Source organism: Lissotriton vulgaris, unplaced genomic scaffold (assembly GCF_964263255.1).
Source record: "Lissotriton vulgaris unplaced genomic scaffold, aLisVul1.2 SCAFFOLD_1155, whole genome shotgun sequence".
Taxonomy (NCBI): domain Eukaryota; kingdom Metazoa; phylum Chordata; class Amphibia; order Caudata; family Salamandridae; genus Lissotriton; species Lissotriton vulgaris.
Window position 1 is genome coordinate 123,823 of NW_028242412.1, and position 20,547 is coordinate 144,369.

A 20,547-nucleotide genomic window follows, 5' to 3' on the forward strand; every position below is an offset into this window, starting at 1 on the left:
CACAATTATGGTGCATTAGGAGCATATGGGTTTTGTATACACTTTTACAGCTGAGCTGGACACAACTGTACACAATTAGGTAGAAAAGTAATATGGAAGCTACCAACCACTATGTGAACTATAAAATAAACTAACACTCATTGGATGGTGTCATCAGTAATGCCATAATTTATGTTATTTGAGAGGTCATCAGTGAGGTCATAAATGAACCATAGAACACAGCATGAGTGAAGTCATGTTACATCATAAGCAGTGCATGGCGGGGTCCAAGTTATAGTTAGCTCTAGAGGAAGGCTGCATGGCCCACTCCCTATTTCCAGGGAGTGTGCTTATTTATTTATTTTAAAGTTTTATAGAGAGCGAACTTGAACCGTGAGGGTATCCGAGCGCTTTACACAGTTACACGGTAAACAGAGCATAACAGTCTCAAGTACAGCAATTTAAAAAGTTTGGAGAGGGGTCGGTAGCTGAGGAGCATAGAGATAAAGGGGGCACAAATAATGGTTACGGTTATAAAGGGGTCAGTAAAAATCGAACAGAAGCCCCCCAATTACTTATCAGGGTGGCCTGTCTTGGCCCCGGGAGCTGTGCGCCCCCCATTCCCTCAGATTAAGAATGTTTTCAACCCCAGGGGTAGGGTCCCCGGGACCCCTGGGGGCTCGGGGAGGGGGAACCCCTCCCTATTATGAATACAGCCCTGTGGGTGGCTCCCTGGGACTTTTATCTTATAATAGGGGTCCAGATGCCATTTTTTTTCGATCCCACAACCATCTTTCAAGATCTCCGCACTTTTTCGTATTTTTTTTCTTTTTTGGTTCCAGGAGTGGGTCCTTCTGGGGTCTAAGAAGTCAAAGTATCCCTACCCTGCAACTATACATCTTAATTTTGTAATAACTTTAGGACAGAGGTGTAAGTCCCAGAGTCCTGTAGTGACTGCCAACAATATTTCTCTCATGTTGGTGGCAGCCATTCAGAGTGCTAGCTCTTGTCGAAGTCTAACTCCTGTGGGAGCGAGACGGCACAATGGAAATAAAGTTACTTGGGCCAATCAGAACGCTCTATTTTTAAATTGGAGCTCCAAGTGAGGCTCTCCAGATTCTTGCAGTCACAGCTGCCTACATATGCAATTATGTTTTACCCTAAATCTCTGAAAACCTACAGGACAGATTTACGACAAATTACAAAAAGCACAATCTGCAGATCAAAATCTAGTTTCCCGCCGAATTTGGTGTAATTCCATTCAGCACTTTTTGCTGTAGCCCATAATTAAAGAAGTCTATGGCAAATACTAGGGGACTTTGTGTTTTGGGACTCCTTTTTCCCTCGACACCCGCTTGGATTGCCCCAAAACTTTCCAGTAAGGAGCGGAGGTGAATTAACATTTGTTTGTGGAAAGTTTTGTTAAAATTAATCAAATTGGGCCAAAGTTGTTTGCACACCATAAAACTCTCTTTCTATGGAAAGCAGACTGAACTGTAGTGTCCTCTCCAGCCCTGGTACTCGTTAATGACTATACCACACACAGAGCTTAGTATAACACATCTTTATTCTACGTGTAACCGTGAAGTACGCATTCTAAACCTGCATTTAATTTCCTACGCTCTAATGCCAACATCACAGTTCTAAGAGTCCATACTAAGACCACAAAGGTTGCAGCATTACATACTTACACACTACATCTCTCCGTTTGTTAAATAAAAAAAGACTATTTTTTACAAATTTATACAAATAGAGCTCTTTAATGAGTCTCCGTGGCGCTTGGATCCCATGTCCCAACCGTGTCTCTAGAAACTGTCTACGGGCAGAAGAAATGTCCATGACTGGCATTGGTGATGGAGTGACATCAGTAATCGGGGGTTCTTCATTTGTTCTCTCAGACCCAGTCTCTACAATGACATCAGTGCCTGGGGAGCGCCAAGCCACACGTAGGAAGTGTGTAATGGACTTTTCAGGAAGCTGGGCAGTCACGATGTGTTCTTTGCTGATCACAATATATATTTGTTCTTTTATTGGACTACTGAGGTAACTTGGCCATCATGGCTCTCCCGAAAATCCAGCTTGCCGGGCTTCCAAATGTCGTTGAGGGAGTGGTCAAGAAGTAAGCTCAAAGAGTGGAATTTAAAACAGCTTTAAGGTAATGTTTTGCTAGTATAGAATGCAGGTCAGTTTGAGAGTACTCGTGAAACATTTGGCAAGGCCAATGGCCTATGGTCACAGAGGTGTATTCTTCTGATGCTTCACATTAAGATGACTGAGAAAATCTTTGAATTCTTGATTCTTGAAGATGAGTAGTTGTCAGACTTTAAAATTGCAGGAACACCCCAGGTTATGAAGATGCTGTCTATTGCCTCAATGACACATTCTTGATTAATAGATGAGAGCTTCGATCAATGGAAAATGTGAACATTCATCCACGATCATCATCACATGATGTACGTAGTCAAGAGGACGAAGAAGGAGTAGTTTCTGTCCTGTAACTCCAGTTCTGTAGTAGGGGTATCTCTGTTATAGTCATAATCTAGTGAATTGTCCCGCCCATGTGCGTGGACCCCGGCAATCAAAAATAATCTCTTAAGTTGTCAAAATAATGCAGAAACTGCAAAGACACTTAAGAGAGAATTTAAAGACAAATAATGCAGCCTATATCCACAGGCTACACTGTCCAGTACTTCAACTAGAAATTCCACCAAAAAACACCACACACAGCACAGCCTGCTAGTTTCTACCATAGAGAAACCTGCCTCCCCCAGTCAAAGACTCAGGAATGATAGAGAGGAAGGTAGGGACAGACAAGCCCCATAGGCTGCCATTATGTGGCTTAAATAGGATACTGTGCCTTTAAGAGAACTTTCCAGAACTTCTCCCAGTATCCCAGAATGCATAGCAGGTCCCTCTACTTTCAGTTCTTTTTGAAGGCGAAGCTCGCCAGACCTGTAGCATTCCTTACATGAATATCTTTCTCCACCGGGGAGGCGGGCGGGCGCTTATGACTATAACAGAGATACCCCTACTACAGAACTGGAGTTACAGGACAGAAACTACTCCTTCTGTAGTAGGGGATCTCTGTGTATAGTCATAATCTAGTGAATAGAATGGCAAGCCCATCCCCACACCAAAGCGGCGGTGGAGAATAAATACATAACGCCACTACTGTGCGAACAAATTCCGCAGCGAAGCCTGCCCAACCTGAGCGTCTGCCCTGGCGTCAGTGTCCAGGCAGTAATGCTTAGCAAAGGTATGAACCGACTTCCAAGTGGCTGCCTTGCAGATTTCAGCAATCGGCACGTTACGGAGCAGAGCCGTCGTGGCAGCTTTGCCCCTGGTGGAATGAGCCTTAGGCTTACCTCCTAAGGTCTTATTAGCCTTTTGGTAACACAATTGTATGCAGGACACAATCCACCTAGAGATGGACTGCTTAGAGGTAGCAAGACCTGTCCTGACTGATCCATAATTGATGAACAATTGGTCAGACCTACGAATATCCTTGGTTTTATCCAGATAAAATTTCAACACCCTCCTAACATCCAGGGAATGGAGAGACCTCTCCGCTGGGGATGAAGGGTTCTGAAAAAACGTAGGCAAAGTTATAGTCTGGTTGACATGAAAATCAGAAATAACCTTGGGAAGAAATTTAGGGTGAGTACGCATCACAACCTTAGCAGCATGAAATACAGTATAAGGTTCATTACAACACAACGCCTGAATTTCACTCACCCTGCGGGCCGATGTAATGGCCACGAGGAACGCCGCCTTCCAGGACAGGTGCTGCAATGAAGCCTTATGAATAGGTTCAAAAGGCTCCTTCATCAATCTGGACAGCACCACATTCAATTCCCATGAAGGCGAGGGAAGCCTGACAGGAGGGAATACTTTCTTCAAACCTTCCAGAAAATCTTTGATCACAGGGATCTGGAAAAAGGAAGTCTGTGAAGGGCATTTCCTGTAGGCAGTCAACGCAGCAAGATGTACCTTAATGGAATGGACATTAAGGCCAGACTGTGCCAAATGTAAAAGGTAAGGAAGGATGACATCTTCCTTGCAGGTCGTAGGATCATGGTTCTTAGACTGGCACCAGATACAAAACCTCTTCCACTTGTAAGCATATGAAGTCCGAGTGGAAGGCCTCTTAGACTCCTTCAGTATGTCCATGCAGTCATCGGGCAGATTCAGATGGCCATATTGCACTATCTCAGGAGCCATGCCGCCAAACTCAAGGACGAAAGGTTGGGGTGTAACATCCGTCCCCCGAACTTCGTGAGAAGGTCCGGCCTGCACGGCAACCGAATGTGAGGAAGGAGAGACCGGTGAAGAAGGTCCGTGAACCACCACTGCCTGGGCCACTCCGGGGCGATGAGTATCATCCGAGCCCTGGACCGGGCCAGCTTGATGAGTACCGCCGGAATCAGGGGAATGGGAGGAAAGGCGTACAGAAAACCGTTCGTCCAGATGATCCATAACGCATTCCCCAGCGTCCCTTGCTGGAAGTACCTGGAGGCGAAGTCTCTGCACTTGCTGTTTTCGGCGGTGGCGAACAAATCTACGTCTGGAGTTCCCCACCTTGCGAAGACTTCTCCGAGTACTTCGTCGTTTATGACCCATTCGTGGTTTTCCTGAAGCAGTCTGCTCAGTGCGTCTGCCTGAACATTCTGCACACCTGGTAGATGGGTGGCCGTTATCGTCAGTCCTCTGGCCAGGAGCCAGTGCCAGATCGTCTGCGCCTCTTGTGACAGAGTGCGCGATCTCGACCCCCCCTGCTTGTTGAGGTAATACATCGTGGTGGTATTGTCCGTCTGTACAAGCAGAGAGTTGGTCCGGAAGGACGGAAGAAAGGCCTTCAGCGCCAAGTGAACAGCCCTGAGTTCCAGGAAATTGATGTGATACGTGGCCTCCATCGGTGACCACGTGCCTTGAATCTGTAGAGTCCCGAAGTGCGCTCCCCATCCCAGAAGGGACGCATCCGTCACGACAGTCTGCGTGGGAATGTCCTTGTGAAAGGGAACCCCTCTGAGGAGATTCTCCGCCGAACATCACCACTTCAGAGACTGAAGAGCATGCAGCGACAGTCGAATCTTGTCGTCCCAAGATCCTTTCCTCGGATCCCACTGGTCCTCCAAGCACTCCTGCAACGGTCTCATGTGCAGCCGTGCGTGTGGCGTCAGGAAGATACAAGAGGCCATCGATCCCAGTAGAGAAGACACCGTCCTCACTGTTGTAGATGGAGTCGTCATAAGAGCCTGAGCCTTCCGAAGGAGTGATAATCGTCGCTCTTCCGAAGGAGACACGCTTGCTGACAGCGTATTGATGGAGGCTCCCAAGTACTGTATGCATTGGACCGGAGTCGGGACAGACTTGGCCATGTTGATGTGCAGCCCCAGCTTGTTCAGGAGAACGCACGTCTTCTGGAAGTGTGCTCGCGCTTCCGAGAAGGAGGATGCCTTGATCAACCAATCGTCCAAGTAAGGGTAGACGAACACATTGTTCTTCCTCAGGTGTGCCGCTACCACCGCCATGCACTTCGAGAACGTTCTCGGCGCAGACTTCAGTCCGAATGGGAGTACTGTGTATTGATAGTGATTGGTGCCGACTTGGAACCGCAGGAACTTCCTGTGTTTGTGTGCAATGGGCACATGGAAGTAAGCATCCTGTAGGTCTATAGCGTAAAGCCAGTCTCCCTGTTGCAACTGAGGGTAAATCTGATGCAACGACAGCATGCGGAACTTTTCTCTGCGAATCCATTTGTTTGCTTGTCGCAAATCCAGAATGGGCCTGAACTCGTTCTTGTCCTTCTTGCGAACCAGAAAGAACCGGGAGTACAGACCTCTTCCTCTCTGAAACAGAGGTACGTCTTCTATCGCCCTTTTCCTCAACAGGACATCCGCTTCCGCCTGAAGCTCGCGCAGCTGAAACTGCGAGCTGGCCGGGGGAATAGCTGGAGGAGGGCTGGTGAACCGAAGACTGTATCCATTGCAAACAATATTCAGCACCCACTTGTCCTGAGTAATTTTTCTCCACTCTGCCAGAAAAAGTTGGATGCTTCCCCCTACCGGAGTGGGTAACGGATCCGGGGGAAGTAAGTTCCTAGGGCCTAGACCCCGCCTGGCCCTTGGGCGCCGGAGCCGACTGCTGGCCTCCCCTGCCCTTCTGCCGCTTCTGGAACGGCTTACGGAACGGCTGCTGCTGTTGCGAGTGCCCCGAAGCCTGTCCTCGTCCTCGGCCTTGTCCGCCGAACCGCCGTTGGAAGGGGCGGTACTGCTTCTTGGTCTCTTTGGGCTTCTCCAGGCCCACAGCCGTCAGCGTTTCGGCTTCCGCCTTCATGCGGGCCATCTCATCATCCGCATGCTTCCCGAAGAGGGTCTCACCGGAGAACGGCAGATTGGCCACCCTCTGCTGTGCGTCCGGTTTCAGGGACGTAAGCCGGAGCCATGCGTGGCGCCGTTGGTTGACCCCGTGGCAGAATCCGTGAGCCGCCAATAGGGAAGAGTCCGCAGCCGCGCTGATTATCTGGTTGGCCACCAGCATCCCCTCACTCAGGACTTCCATGAAGTCTTCACGCTGCTCCCGAGGCAAATGCTCCGCAAAGCGCTCGAGGGAGTCCCAGAGGGCGCAGTCGTATCGTCCCAACAGAGCCGTGGCACTCGCCACTTTCATGGAGGTAGCGGAAGTTCCACAGACTTTTCTCCCCGCCGAGTCCATCCACCTTGACTCCTTGTCCGGGGGAACCGTGGAGGTCGGAGTGGTGGCATGCTGTTTGCGGGCCGCCGTGACGATGACGGAGTCAGGCGGAGGCTCCGCTCTCAAAAAGGCCGGATCCGAGTCGGGAGCCCGGTACTTCTTTAGTAATCTTGACGGAGCCACCCTCGTCACCGCCGGGGTGAGAAACAGAGCCATAGCCGGTTCTTCCAGGCCCGGCACCAAGGGCAGGAGAGGACGAGACATGTGCTTCTGATGTAGAGTCTCGAAAATGACCGACGTCTTTGGAGTAGGCACTGTCAGTGTAATGCCTAGCTTCGCCGCGCCCCTCAACAGGACGTCCTGAAAGGCAACCAGGTTATCTATCGGGGACACTCTGGTGTCCGGCGACCCCGATAGGGTAGGGGAATAGTCCCTGGTCCCAGAGGATCTCGTGTGTGAGCGAGATTTGCGCCTCCTATGGCGGTGTCTCGATCTCGTGGATGATCTGCGCCGCGATCTCTCCTTCCGCCCAGAGCGAGAACGAGACCTGCCAGCTCGTGGGCGCTCCTTCGGTTTACGTGGAGGGGTCTTCCGTGGTTCCTCGCGGGGTCTCTTCGGTTCCCTCCGGGGTTTCGGTTTCGGAGTCCCCTTAGGAGGAACAGGCAGGGACGGCAGGGAAGTGGACCTCGGCGGAGGAACCTTCGGCTGCGGGGTGGGCCCATGCGGAGGGACCGGAGGTGGAGGAGGATCTCCTGAAGGCAGTGGTGGTTTGGGCGGAGGGTCCTCCTTAGGCACGGGGGGAGGAGTAGGAGTCCTGGGCCGAGATGGCGTGTACACTTCCGAGTACACCGAGCCCGGTGACCCTTTAGGCGAAGGGCGCGGAGAGCCATCCCCATCAGCAGGCGACCGCTTCCTCTTGCGTCCTCCACTGGAAGCAGCGTGACTCCTGGGACTAGAGTCCCTTTTGTGCCGTTTTGGAGAGGGTGACCTACTCCTCGACTCTGACCGCTGTCTGCTGGACGCAGAGCGACGCTTCTCCGCGTCGAATGACGCTTCCTGGACTCCGGCGTCGAGCGTCGTCCCCTCGACGTCGACCCTCTTATCCTCGGCGTCGAACGCCGACTCCTCGACGCCGACCTACTCTTCCGCGACCTCTCACGTCGCCCTCTCGACGTCGGGCGGTCCGCCCTCGACGTCGAACGCCGCTGTCGTCTCGATGTTCCCGACGTCGAGGAGCCCCTCGACGTCGATCGGCGGTGTCGCCTCGACGGCGATCGGCGGTGTCGCCTCGACGACGACCGACGGTGTCGCCTCGACGGCGAGTGTCGGTGCCGCTTCGACGGCGAGCGTCGATACACGTCACTGTGCCTTCGGCGTCGGTATGAAGATCTCGACAAAGACGATGACGTCGACGGCGGCTTCGACGTCGGCTTCTCCTTCGCCGTCGAGCCGTCACGCCGTCTCGACCCGGAGCCCCGGGGAGAAGGGGAGCACGCCGTCGTCATCCCTCTCGACGTCGTCGTCGATGCCCTCGACGTCGACGGAGAATGGGATCGTTTGCTGGAATTCCTGCCCCCGGGGAGCCCCCCAGGGGCCTCAGCAGAGGCAGAGGGAACCTTCCCAGGCTGCCCAGACCCACCTGCAGCTCGCAGACGCCTATCCTCCAGGCCAGCCAGCCTGATCTTCAATCTGTCCCTGAGGGTCCGAGCAGAAAGCTGCTGGCAGATGACACACTCCTCAGGGCCATGATCTTCTGGAAGGCACACGATGCAGACATCATGGGGATCGCTTTTGGCCTTCTTCCTCTCACATGCTGGGCACTTAACAAAAAGGCCAGGCATTTTGGAGCCCCAAAACGCCTAAAAACAGCACAAAAAGGGAGAAGAGAACACCAAGCAGTAACTGCAACACTTTTTAGAATTCAAAAGTGCAAAAACAATTCCAATAAACCCTTGAAAAAGGGAGAGCTCAATGCCAGGGTCCTGTAAGCAGGAGCCGGAAAAAAGAACTGAAAGTAGAGGGACCTGCTATGCATTCTGGGATACTGGGAGAAGTTCTGGAAAGTTCTCTTAAAGGCACAGTATCCTATTTAAGCCACATAATGGCAGCCTATGGGGCTTGTCTGTCCCTACCTTCCTCTCTATCATTCCTGAGTCTTTGACTGGGGGAGGCAGGTTTCTCTATGGTAGAAACTAGCAGGCTGTGCGGTGTGTGGTGTTTTTTGGTGGAATTTCTAGTTGAAGTACTGGACAGTGTAGCCTGTGGATATAGGCTGCATTATTTGTCTTTAAATTCTCTCTTAAGTGTCTTTGCAGTTTCTGCATTATTTTGACAACTTAAGAGATTATTTTTGATTGCCGGGGTCCACGCACATGGGCGGGACTATTCACTAGATTATGACTATACACAGAGATCCCCTACTACAGAACCACTGCAATTCTTTCCCATGCATGCACTGGCAACTCTGAAATATTTAATGGGTGTTGAGTGGTATTTGATGACAGTTAGTTGCATAGATTAATTCTATTTCAACCCTCTTGTCGAGATGAAGAACCCAGATTCAGTTTTGGAGAGCTCGTTTGGTGGCAACAAATCAACAATATAATTCAATTATCTGTTGTTGCAGAGTCACTGGAATGACAATTCTCAACCCGTTTAGAAGAATACCTTTCTGAGTAATAGACAGTTCATCTTATATATTCTTAATCTTTTCATATACACTGTCGATGATAAGAGGTTGAGGGTGCTGGTATCAAGACTGATGTGAAATAATGCCCTTTAGTTTCAGAATGTCACTATCTTGACTTGTGGCAGTGACAATTTGTTCCAACGAAAGGCAGCTGGAGTGTTTGATTTCACAATGAGATTTATATAAACTTCTGTTGTCTTAGAATGGGTGCCAGGACATTGTAGATGTACTGGTGAGAAGTAGTCGGCAGGTTTTTGATCTTTCCCTGGACAATGCATGATGGTTTCGTTATACTCTCGCACTCGCTGACCCCACCTGGCCCAGTGAGAAGGCCATTTTGCTTTTAAAGTTCCAAAGATAGTCAATAGTGCTTGATGATCGGTCACAAACGTGAAGGGCTTCCCATACAAGAATATTTGAAATGTTCACAAGCCCAAGCCACTGCAAGCTTTCTTCCTCCGGTTGTAAGCATGTTCAGTTTGGGACAAACCTCGGCCGGCATACGGCACAATAAGTCTTCAAGCATTTGGGTGTCCTCTGTGCTGTGCAAGGACGGCGCCCATCAACAACAGCCTCAGTATGAAGCTTTGGATTAAAATATGCGAAGTTAGTAGTGTTCAATAGCTTGCTTGATTTTCTGAAGGCTTTGCTCGCATTCATGTGATCAAAGAAAATAAACCGTCTTTTTGTCAAGTCTCTTAATGGAGCTGCCAAAGTCTTGTATGTATCTAGAGCAATAGCTGGCCATGCCAAGGAATAAAGGCATACTGGAAAAATCTTGTGGGAGATTAGAGTTGAGAGCGCTTGCACTTTGGTGGGATCAGGTGTCATGCTCCCATCAGAAAAGATATGGTCAAAGAATTTTAAGTTGTCTTATGGAACTCACATTTCTCAGCATTCAAAGTAAAACTGGTATCAGTGGGAATAGTTTTGTATGCTGCTGTTGCTGGCTGCCAAAACTTTGAATAATTGAATCTTCGCTGCGTGGCCCCTGTGAACCCTGAAGCGCTAGCTGGAAGCGCTAGTACTCTTCTGATAACCTGCTGCCTTATCATCCAGCGCTTGTGTTCCACCGCTCGCGTTTCCCGCTCCGCGGGAAACACTCGCTACTGAGGGCTTGTTGGCCGTCCAGGAGGCCAGGGAACACCAACGCCCATAAGCCAGCTGGGCTCACAGAACCTCCCTGCCACGCCCCCCTCAGCTGGAACAAATTGTGCTGAGGCAGCGCTGAAGAGCGGAATCGTTTTGTATGCTGCTGTTGCTGGCTGCCAAGCCTTTGAATAATTGAATCTTCGCTGCGTGGCCCCTGTGAACCCTGAAGCGCTAGCTGGAAGCGCTAGTACTCTTCTGATAACCTGCTGCCTTATCATCCAGCGCTTGTGTTCCACCGCTCGCGTTTCCCCCGCTCCGCGGGAAACACTCGCTACTGAGGGCTTGTTGGCCGTCCAGGAGGCCAGGGAACACCAACGCCCATAAGCCAGCTGGGCTCAAAGAACCTCCCTGCCACGCCCCCCTCAGCTGGAACAAATTGCGCTGAGGCAACGCGCATCGCGGGACGCGCGCGGGTGACGCCGGGCTAAGCCCGGGCAAAGGGCGGGCCCTCTGTGGCCCTCAGTGGCTGAGGTAGGCTGGGCTGGGCCCCGTTATTTTGATCTTCCGCTATAAAACATCTTTACTTGACAGCTGTAAATTTTGTTTCATGTACTGATAATATGACATCTAGAACATTACGCTCTGGCAGAGTATTGGGTGGAAGATCTGGTTTAAACCTTAAACCTAATACCCTAAAGATTAACTCCGTCAAGAGCGTTCCACTGAAAGGTCAGAAGCAATTGTTGGAACTTTGGGAAAAATCTGTTACTAAATCATTGGGAGTGTCAGCTATCCCTAACGTTTCATCGTCAACTATGGACGATAAACAGCTCGAAGTGATGAAGATTACTAATACCGAGCAGTACACTGGAAGAAATGTATCTACTCCCATACCAAATATTATTCCTATCCCCTCTACAGGGATACAAAATAATCCAAATCCTGACTCTATTTCACCTCTCTCCAAAGTTCCTCAGTCCATGACTCATAATCATACTGAAAATGAGGAAATGAACATTAATGATCTCTCCATTCCATCCAGCATTGATCTTGAACTTTGTGGTCGGTATCTGGAGGAAAAAATTCCGGAACAATCAAAAATCAGTAAACTCCCAAACGGAGAAACACCATCGGGTTTAATGCTTTACAGTAGCACTCCATCTATGAATTCACAAGATATTCACTTGTTGCAGAGTCATTCGAATTCTCCGCAGCTTAACCTATCTGGGATCTGTTCTCTTATTGCTACAGAACAACAAAAAAGTGAAAAACCTATCTCAGAATCACTGATAGCTCTTGAACATTTACTTGCCTCCATTCTTCTTTTGTTAGGCAAATTTGTTGGGAGCTCTGACTGCATTTTACATTCGGTTACAGAAATACTGAAAGTATTACTTGCTGGAAAAACTGAAATAGGGGTTACTGATCACACTGAAAAAATTGACCCGAAGGACTTGGTCAGTAATCCTTTATTAAGTAAAAATACACAACCGGAGAAGTTGGTAAAGGTTGAGATTCATGAGCCCTCTGTGGCTATACTCTTAACTCCTTCACAAACGTGTAAAGTTCCTGAACCACCACTGAAGGAAACAAATCTGGCAGAGGTCAACCATTCTGTTGTTATTGATCTTTTTCCCATCTTTAATCAGGATGTAAAAGACTCTGAAGGTGCAGACCTGCCTAAAGGGCTGGGAAAAGTAAAAAGCAGAAAATATAAGGGAAAAAACAGGAAACCAACTCGAAAACATAAGAAGAGAGAGGCAAATTATTTTTCAAAAGCATATTGTTACAGATGTACGGGAAACAACTGATATTGTAGATGGTTCTGTATTGGTTTCTTCCACTAATGCGGTTGCTGCTTCTGCCAATAATTCTGTTGTAGTAGATCAACCTGTTGCTAATATCATGGATGAGGGAATACCTAACTCTAAAATTCTTGTTACAATTTCCAAGGATCCATCACAAGAGGCAACTATAAGTAACTCTATGCCTGGAAAAAGGGTACTTATATTGTCCAATTGCTGAGGAACAGACGAAGATCCCTAGTGTCCCGTTGTTAAGTTCTAACCTCAGTATTGACACCTTGACCTTGGATTTCCTTCCCTTATTTGACTCCGATCTAAACTTAAACAGATCATGGTTGATTACTGCCTTTAAAGATATTGATAGTTTAAAACTGATCCTATCTAGTGATATTGACTTAGTCTCCATAATAAGGGTTGGTTGTGAACATCGTGCACGAGTTAAATTTTGCTCCAAAATTATCGCTAATTTAGTTCTCTAACAAGCTGAGGATTTTCAGTGTAAAGGGATCGATGTATTACCTTTCTTTAATCAGGGAAATCGTTTTGCTCCTAGGGAAGTAGCCTCTAGATTGGATTGTCCTAAGGACGAACATTTCTTTCACAGTAAAGATTTAAAAATCTGGGTGTCCAGAGGTAAACGTATGGTCTCTGAGGTACTCCCCATTTCTGTGAAATTGGACAAGCCACCTACTGAAGATAATCAGATGTGGAATTGGCTACCAGGAGCCCTGTCTAATAATACATCGAATAGTACAAGACTGTTTCGACATCTTTAACAGTCACTTAAATATAGTATCCTGGAACGCTGCTGGTTTAAATAATTGTCCAGAGAAATTAGAATTTTTATTATCTCTGCATGCGGATGTATTGTGTATTCAGGAAACATGGTGCACAAATAGTATTTATGGAGGTAAAGATTATATTGTGCTTGAAGCTGCCGCCACACCTGTGAAGAAAGGCCATGCAAAAGGTGGAAATGCCTGTTTTTTATCCAATACACTACAATGGCAGTTTTCTCACCATAAGGATAGCAGTAATCTTTTCCAGTCCATTTCCATTAAGAATCTACGGACAGTAGGAAATCGTTCTTCTCTTGTTCTTTTAAATGCATATATTCCCCCTGAAGATATTTTTAACGTTGTTTTAAGGCGAATGTTCTCCTATATAAAGCAATTATTAGAGCAGGACCAGCCTCCTTATATTTTGATTATGGGTGACCTAAACAGTAAAGTTTCTAATGTTAGCTTAGATATGTTTAGAAATACTAACAAGGAAGAAGCATATAACATACCCCAAGCAATTTTTCCCAACAGTATAAAAACTAATAAAAGAGGAAAAATATTACTTGAGGAACTAAGCTACTTGGAGGGTTTAATTGTAAATGGTAGGATGCCTTCAGACTCTCCTGCCATGTTTACTCACAGGTCATTTAGGGGCGAAGCTATCTTGGATTATGTGATTACGGACTATGATTCGTTTTCCTTTATTCAGGATATAATGATTTCTCAGTCCTCCTTAAGTGACCATAATATGATTAAATTAACTGTTTCTTGGCAACCCCCAAATACAGATTCCTGGTCTATAATAAACAAAGGAATCTCTATTCATATTAAAACTGGTAGGTGTTTTTGGGACTCCACTAGCATGAGGGAAGCCCAAAATATATTACTTCAAACCATTTTGGATTTAGAAGACTGGCAGGGTAGAGAATTTGTTAAATTTGAAGAGTTTAAAAATAAGATCATTACCTCTGCCAAGAAAACAAAACTTTCCAAAAAGTCGAATTCCCTCCCTAGCATACTAATACCCTTAAATAGGGAGATAAATAGACTTGTGAGGTTACAGTATCTGAATAGATCCAAGGAAACTGCTCAGCAATTAGCCCTTCTTCGTAGAAGGAGGACTAGACTGAAATTAAAACTAAAAAGAGAAAAGGAAGATTCTCTCTGGATCAGGTTAAGAGAAGCTTCGGCCTCTCATAACTCCAGAGAATTCTGGTCAATAATAGGGAAGGGTTGTGGAGTAAGAACTACCGTAACTCCCATCTCTATTGCTGATGATATCTGGATAAAATTTATAACTGGATTATATGGCTCCAATGGTATAGTAGGTGATAATGGGGATGTAGTTCAGAACTGTACAAATAGTATAGAGCTTCCAACTGAGGAAACCATAGCTTCCGTGTTAAAGAGTTTGCGCTCTTCAGGAGCTATGTGTCCTGATGAACTACCCATGTCTTTATTGAAACAAGACATTACCACTTGGAGCAAAATCTTGACCCCATTATTTCATGCATGTCTCCTTTCTAGATCCGTTCCAGACTCATGGAGAGGAAGTATATTAATCCCCCTATTTAAAAAGGGAGAACGGGAGAATCCAGCTAACTACCGTCTTATAGCTTTACTGGATGCAATAGGAAAAGTGTTCGCCAAATATCTTTTAACTTTGATTAATGATTGGATAGAATCCAATTGTATTTTACCTTTGGAACAAACAGGATTCCGTAAAGAACATGGAACATTAGATAATTTAACTGCCCTGCAGGTGCTTATTGATAAATACGTCTGTGTTCGAGGGAGTGGAATTTATGCGGCATTCATAGACTTCTCCACAGCGTTTGACAAAGTGGATCGTCCAACGCTGTGGAGAAAACTTGCAGTTTTAGGTATGCCAACACAGCTCCTTGATCTTGTGAAAGCCCTTCACTCGAACACTTGGTGCAAGGTGTTATATGGTGGAGAGAGAGGTCTCTCTCAATCTATTCCCTCCCCAAATGGTTTGAAACAAGGGTGTATACTGGCCCCAACATTATTCTCCTTATATACGGCAGACCTTCCAAAGGCTATCTCTGTATGTGAGGGGCAATCCCCGAAACTAGGAGAGTTAGAGATATCTGTCTTAATGTATGCGGACGATATCCTAGTCCTAGACCTAACACCAAAGGGCTTATCCAACCGTCTGCAGGCACTAAATCATTTTGCAGAAACACATTATATGAAGATTAATGTCATGAAAAGCAAAATAATGTGTATTTTTGGTAAGAAAAAATGCAGGTCCGTAAATTTTGGTTGGGCCATAGGAAGACAAAAACTTGAAGTGGTTAAAACCTACACTTTTTTGGGTAAGATCATTTCTTCAAATTTAAGTGAGAAACCCCATATTGAGCACATTACTCACAAAGCTTTGGCTCATGGTAGGGGGCTAAAATCTATGTATAACGCCACAGGGAAGAGACACTTCCCTCTATTTCTAGAGGTTTTCAGAGCAAAGATCCCTTCCACGCTACTTTATGGATTAGAACTAGTGGAATTAAATCACTGGGGATTCCTGCATAAAGTAGAAGGAAGGGTGTTAAGAAATATTTCTTCCCTAAATACAGCCTGCTCAGTCTCTGTATGCAGGCTGGAATTCGGACTTCGTAGCAGTTGGGTCCAGGGGCTAATTGCCCTCGTAAGATGGGTAGCCTGTTTAGCAAGAAGTAACCCGGATACCTTACGGGATGCTATTAAAAAAAGAACTCTTGGGCCACTTTAATGAGTTCTCAAAGTTGGTTAAGAACTTTAGGAAAGCTGTAAATTTATTGGAGTTGGATGAGAGCTCTCTGTTTTTGTTTACTCCTGCCGAACTAAAGTCAAAATTAAAAGGTGCCTCTTGGGAACTTAGTTTTAAGATGGATATGCTGGCTAAACAAGGGAATAAAGATCGGCAGCTACTGCTAAATACATATACACTAAATCTGGCCCAACAATATCTTACGTGGAATATCCCCCATAGTGTAAGAAGATTGTGGTACCTTCTAAGACATGATTTGCTCCCCCTTAATATCCTTATTGCGAAATGGTATGGTGTCTCCCCTATTTGTAATCTTTGTAGTAATGCCATACAAGATCGTAATCATGTTTTGTTTTCGTGCCCAGCACTGCGCCCTTTGCGTTCTAAGTGGTTAAAACCCATCTGTTTAAAACTGGGAATCTTAAATGTTGAATCTTTTTTCCATGCACTTTACTGTCCTCCTAATGAAATGTTCTGTTTTAGGATTTTTAATTTTTTCCGGGGGTTTTTAGATATTTATTAATATTTTCAAGAGAAGTGCTTTACTACTTTCCCAATGATAAAATTGTGGCTTTTTATTTTTTGTAACCTATGTTTTCCTTCTGTAATCAATTATGTATTATTGTATGTGTTTTATGTGGCCCTCAATTGAGAGCCGAAACATAATAAAAATAAACTTGAAACTTGAAACTTGGTATCAGTGAGCAACTGACACTTGCATGAGTGCTTTGTCTCTCTGTGTAACTCTAAAAAACCAATATATCATCACTGTCATTGAAAGCATTCATGACAGGCTGCACAATACATTGAATGACATGTCGGAATACATCTGCAGCTGATTACACTCCAAAATGTAGTCTCTTGTAACGGAACAGACCAACATGTGTAGTTAAGGTCTTAATGTACCTGCAATTTTCCTTGATTTCAAACTGATATCTTTTGTTTAGATCCAGGCGAGAGAACACCTTTGCACCATTTAATTGTGCTATCAGCAATGTGCCAACTTGGATGTCGTTCTCTTTCATCTGCGGTGTTCGCTTGGGGGTTGGACAGGTGATATCATGTTTGAGTGAAGACTCAAGTTCATTTTTAACAGCTTCCTTTAAGTGAAAGGGAATTGGTCTGTGTCTTTGCGTAATAGGCCAAACTGCCTCATTAATGTGTCATTGGACTTTCATAGTCTTGAGTTATCCCAAACCATGAAACAAAAAAGGGAACAGACTTACTATTTCACGATAAGCATTCACGTCATAGTTCACAGATTTCAGTCCCCCATCAGTGGCTGTGCTGAAGCGGAGTCAACAGGCGCTTGACATCGTACCTTTAAGTACATGAATGGGTGCTTGTACTTATGTTTTCTTATGCTTCATAGTAACCACAAATGAACCTGGTCTTTTTAGTGGTGTTGATGCAGCCCACAGATGCACTTTAGTTTTCTATGGCTTACGTCGGTGCACTGGAGACAGTTCATTATATTTTCTCCTCAGGCATAATATTTATTGATGTACCTCTATCAATAATGAAAGGTATTGAACAACCACTGACTTTTAGTGTAATCTTTGGACAATGTTTGAATGCCTTTGATGCTTGGTCATGTTGCTTTCTCTTAGACCAGTGTTTTTCCTCACAGGCGGCCAGTCCAACATGCACATGCTTCTCTGAGGTAAACATCGACATGGGACAGACATCTTCACTTTCACTTGATTTTGACACAGAATAACTATTTGACGAAGATTTAGATGTCGATGGACATCATTTGGTTTCGATTCGCCTCCGCTGATATAGGAAGGAGTGGGAGCAATGTCTGAACCAACTTTGGCGAAAAACTCCAGCTAATTTTGAAGTAAGTTTGAACTGTGTACTGCATTTACCAGGATGCAAAGAGGCAAACTGTGCTGGGACTGTGAGGCAGTGTGCTACCAACCACCATTATGTTTAAAAGGCTTCCTTGAGCCAGCAAGCTGACAAGCTTTGGAGATGTACCTGTGTGCCTGTGAGTGGTACTGTGACCTGAGAGGAGCTTGGCAGCATTTCCAGCAACCCCAGATGATTTTTCTTTGCTCTCTAAAACTGCTGCTCTCTACTGATGAAGGGGTCAACCCAGAAACATGTGTCTAGAGATATACAGCAATGTCTGCATCAACTTTGGTGAAAAACTCCAGCTAATTTTGAAGTAAGTTTGAACTGTGTACTTCATTTACCAGGATGCAAAGGGGCGAACTGTGCTGGGACTGTGAGGCAGTGTGCTCCCAACCCCCATTCTGCCTTAGCTGATATGGTTGCTTTACCTTGTGGGCATGTGTCAAACGCCGCTTCACGAATCTTCGGGCGGCCATTTTGTCTTTGTGCCCCCCGAGCACGTAGGCAAATGGGAGAGGTATAATTGGAAAGGGGAGAATCTCCTGCGGCAATCCCCAAGCAGTGATCCACCCACTCGACACCAGGGAGGGGTCGGAGCGGCCACTTGGACAAGGACATTTTCTCCCCCATTAATTTAGGAAATTATCAGCCTTTCCGCATCTCCTGTGGTGCAGATAGGGGCAGCATCCTCCAAAGCACACAAGACACCGGGGATTTTTTTATGCGCACATTTAGGGGTGGGGGCTGCCCTAAACGGGCATTATAATACCCCACCACTCTAAAATATTGACACAGTCTTTCTGTCCCTGTGGGGTGCAGATGTGGGCAGTAGCCCCTAATCTGTCTCTGGGGCGTGTGGGGAGGGGGACAGAAAGCACACTAGATACAAGGGATTTTTTAATGAACACATTTAGGGGCGGGCTGCCCTAAATGGACATTCTAATGCCCCCACTCCTTCAAAATATTGACACAGTTTTTCTGCCCCTTCTGGGGCGCAAATGGGGACAATAGCCCCCAATCTGTACCCCCAGGTGGAGCTGAAAGCCCACTAGACACCAGGGAATTTTGGCACAGTCTTTCAGCTAGGTACATTGCAAACAAAGGGTCAGTTTTCACTGAAAAAATGTGATGTGTCTACGTTGCGTTTTGGACCATTTCCTGTTGCAAGAACTAGGCCTACCCACACAAGGGAGGACCATTTTTATCTGGAGACTTGGGGGAACGCTGGGTGGGTGGAAGTTTGTGGCTCCCTTCAGATTCCCGAACATTCCGTCATAGAAATGTGAGGAATATGTTTTTTCTTTAACAAAGTTAGAGGTTTGTAATGTGTTCTGGGAAACAGATCCTAGCATTTTTATCGGGAGACTTAGGGGAACACAGAATAGTAGAACAAGTGTTATTACTAATTGACTTTCTTTGCATTTCTGCCTCCCAAATGTAAGACAATTTGTAAAAAACAGTCATGTTGAAAAAATGTCCTCGAATTTACATGCTTGTACCCACAATTTAAGATGTGCAAATTACCACTGCTTCTAAACTCTATATTTTGTTCCCATTTCAGAAATATATAAGTTTCCTTGGTACCTATGTTTCACTCTTATATTTTACCAAATTAATTGCTATTTACTTAATTGCTATTTACTTGGTGCACAATAAAAAACCATTGCAAGATGCAGCTCAGTTATTGGCTCTGGGTTCCTCGGGTTCTTGGTGAATCTACAAGTCCTATATATCCCCACATTCATAAGGGTCCAGCGGATGCAACTGTATATTGTTTTCAAAAATCCGTCATACTTAGAAGAAGTTACAGATGAAATTGTTAGCACAAATGCCATTTCTTTCTACTCAAATGACCCCTTGCTGAATTCAGAATTTGGTCTACGTTTCAGAAATGTATAGCTTTCTGGGATCACACCCATTTCTACCACTAACTGTAAGGCTGTTAAAAGCACAAAAAAAAGGAAAAATAGGCTATGTCCCAGGAAACTGACAAAACTGTGTAGAAAATGTTGGTTTTCTTACAAACGTTTTGATGTGCCTGAAAGCTGGGAAGATGGTGATTGTAGCACCACAAACCTTTTGTTGATACCATTTGCAGGAGAAAAACAGAAACAGTCTTCTGCAACACATTTTTCCTATTTTTAACAAAAAAAAACAAATTGTTGCTGTGTTTTGCCTAATTTCTCAGTGCCCTCCAGTGGAATCCACACACCCTGGGTACCTTTAGAATCCAAAGGATGTTGGAAGAAAAGGACATAAATTTGGCGAGGATACCTTATGTGGACAAAAAGTTATGAGGGCCTAACCGCGTATTACCCCAAATAGCCAAATAAAGCTGTGGCACGGGGTGGGGGAGGCCTGGCAGGAAACGGGTTAATCGGCTTGTTAGTCTCTCATAATACTGCCTTGTCTACATTTGTAACCTCCTATTAGAACTGGGCCTTTTACTTTTGTTGTTACACAGTATGTCTGTAAGCACTATTTTCTTTAATTAGTTTCTCCTACTGCAGGCTTTCCTGCAACATTCAGCGCACCATGCACGCGTTCACTTTCCAAGCAGCACGGGACAACGGAGGCCGCTTCTTTGAAATTAAATAGGTCTCGCACTCACAAGAGTTTGAGCTATTGGCATTTTGAACAACAATTCCTTTTATTTATGCGTTATCAAAACAGATACATAAAAGGTATTGTCATTTACAATGCCAATAGCTTAAACTCTCACAAATGTGAGACCTGTTGCATTGCAAATTCTTGTTCTTTTTATACTTGCTAATTTTAGTAGGTGTGCTTCAAGAGGTTTTCAATCTTCGGATACAACTGGTCTCTTAGGGGAGTCGTTCTTCATATTACAATTAGGGTTGAGCATTGTAATGCTTA

The 20,547-nt window shown here is 45.7% G+C and overlaps 1 long non-coding RNA gene across 1 annotated transcript; it reads left to right on the forward strand.

Moving 5' to 3' along the window:
• The first annotated feature begins 813 nt into the window (after window positions 1-813).
• Window positions 814-17,260, forward strand: LOC147668975 (uncharacterized). Its single transcript, XR_015303762.1, has 3 exons — window positions 814-2,459; window positions 9,099-10,279; window positions 16,512-17,260. It is a non-coding gene; the product is annotated as an uncharacterized LOC147668975 (long non-coding RNA).
• Window positions 17,261-20,547: the final 3,287 nt, after the last annotated feature.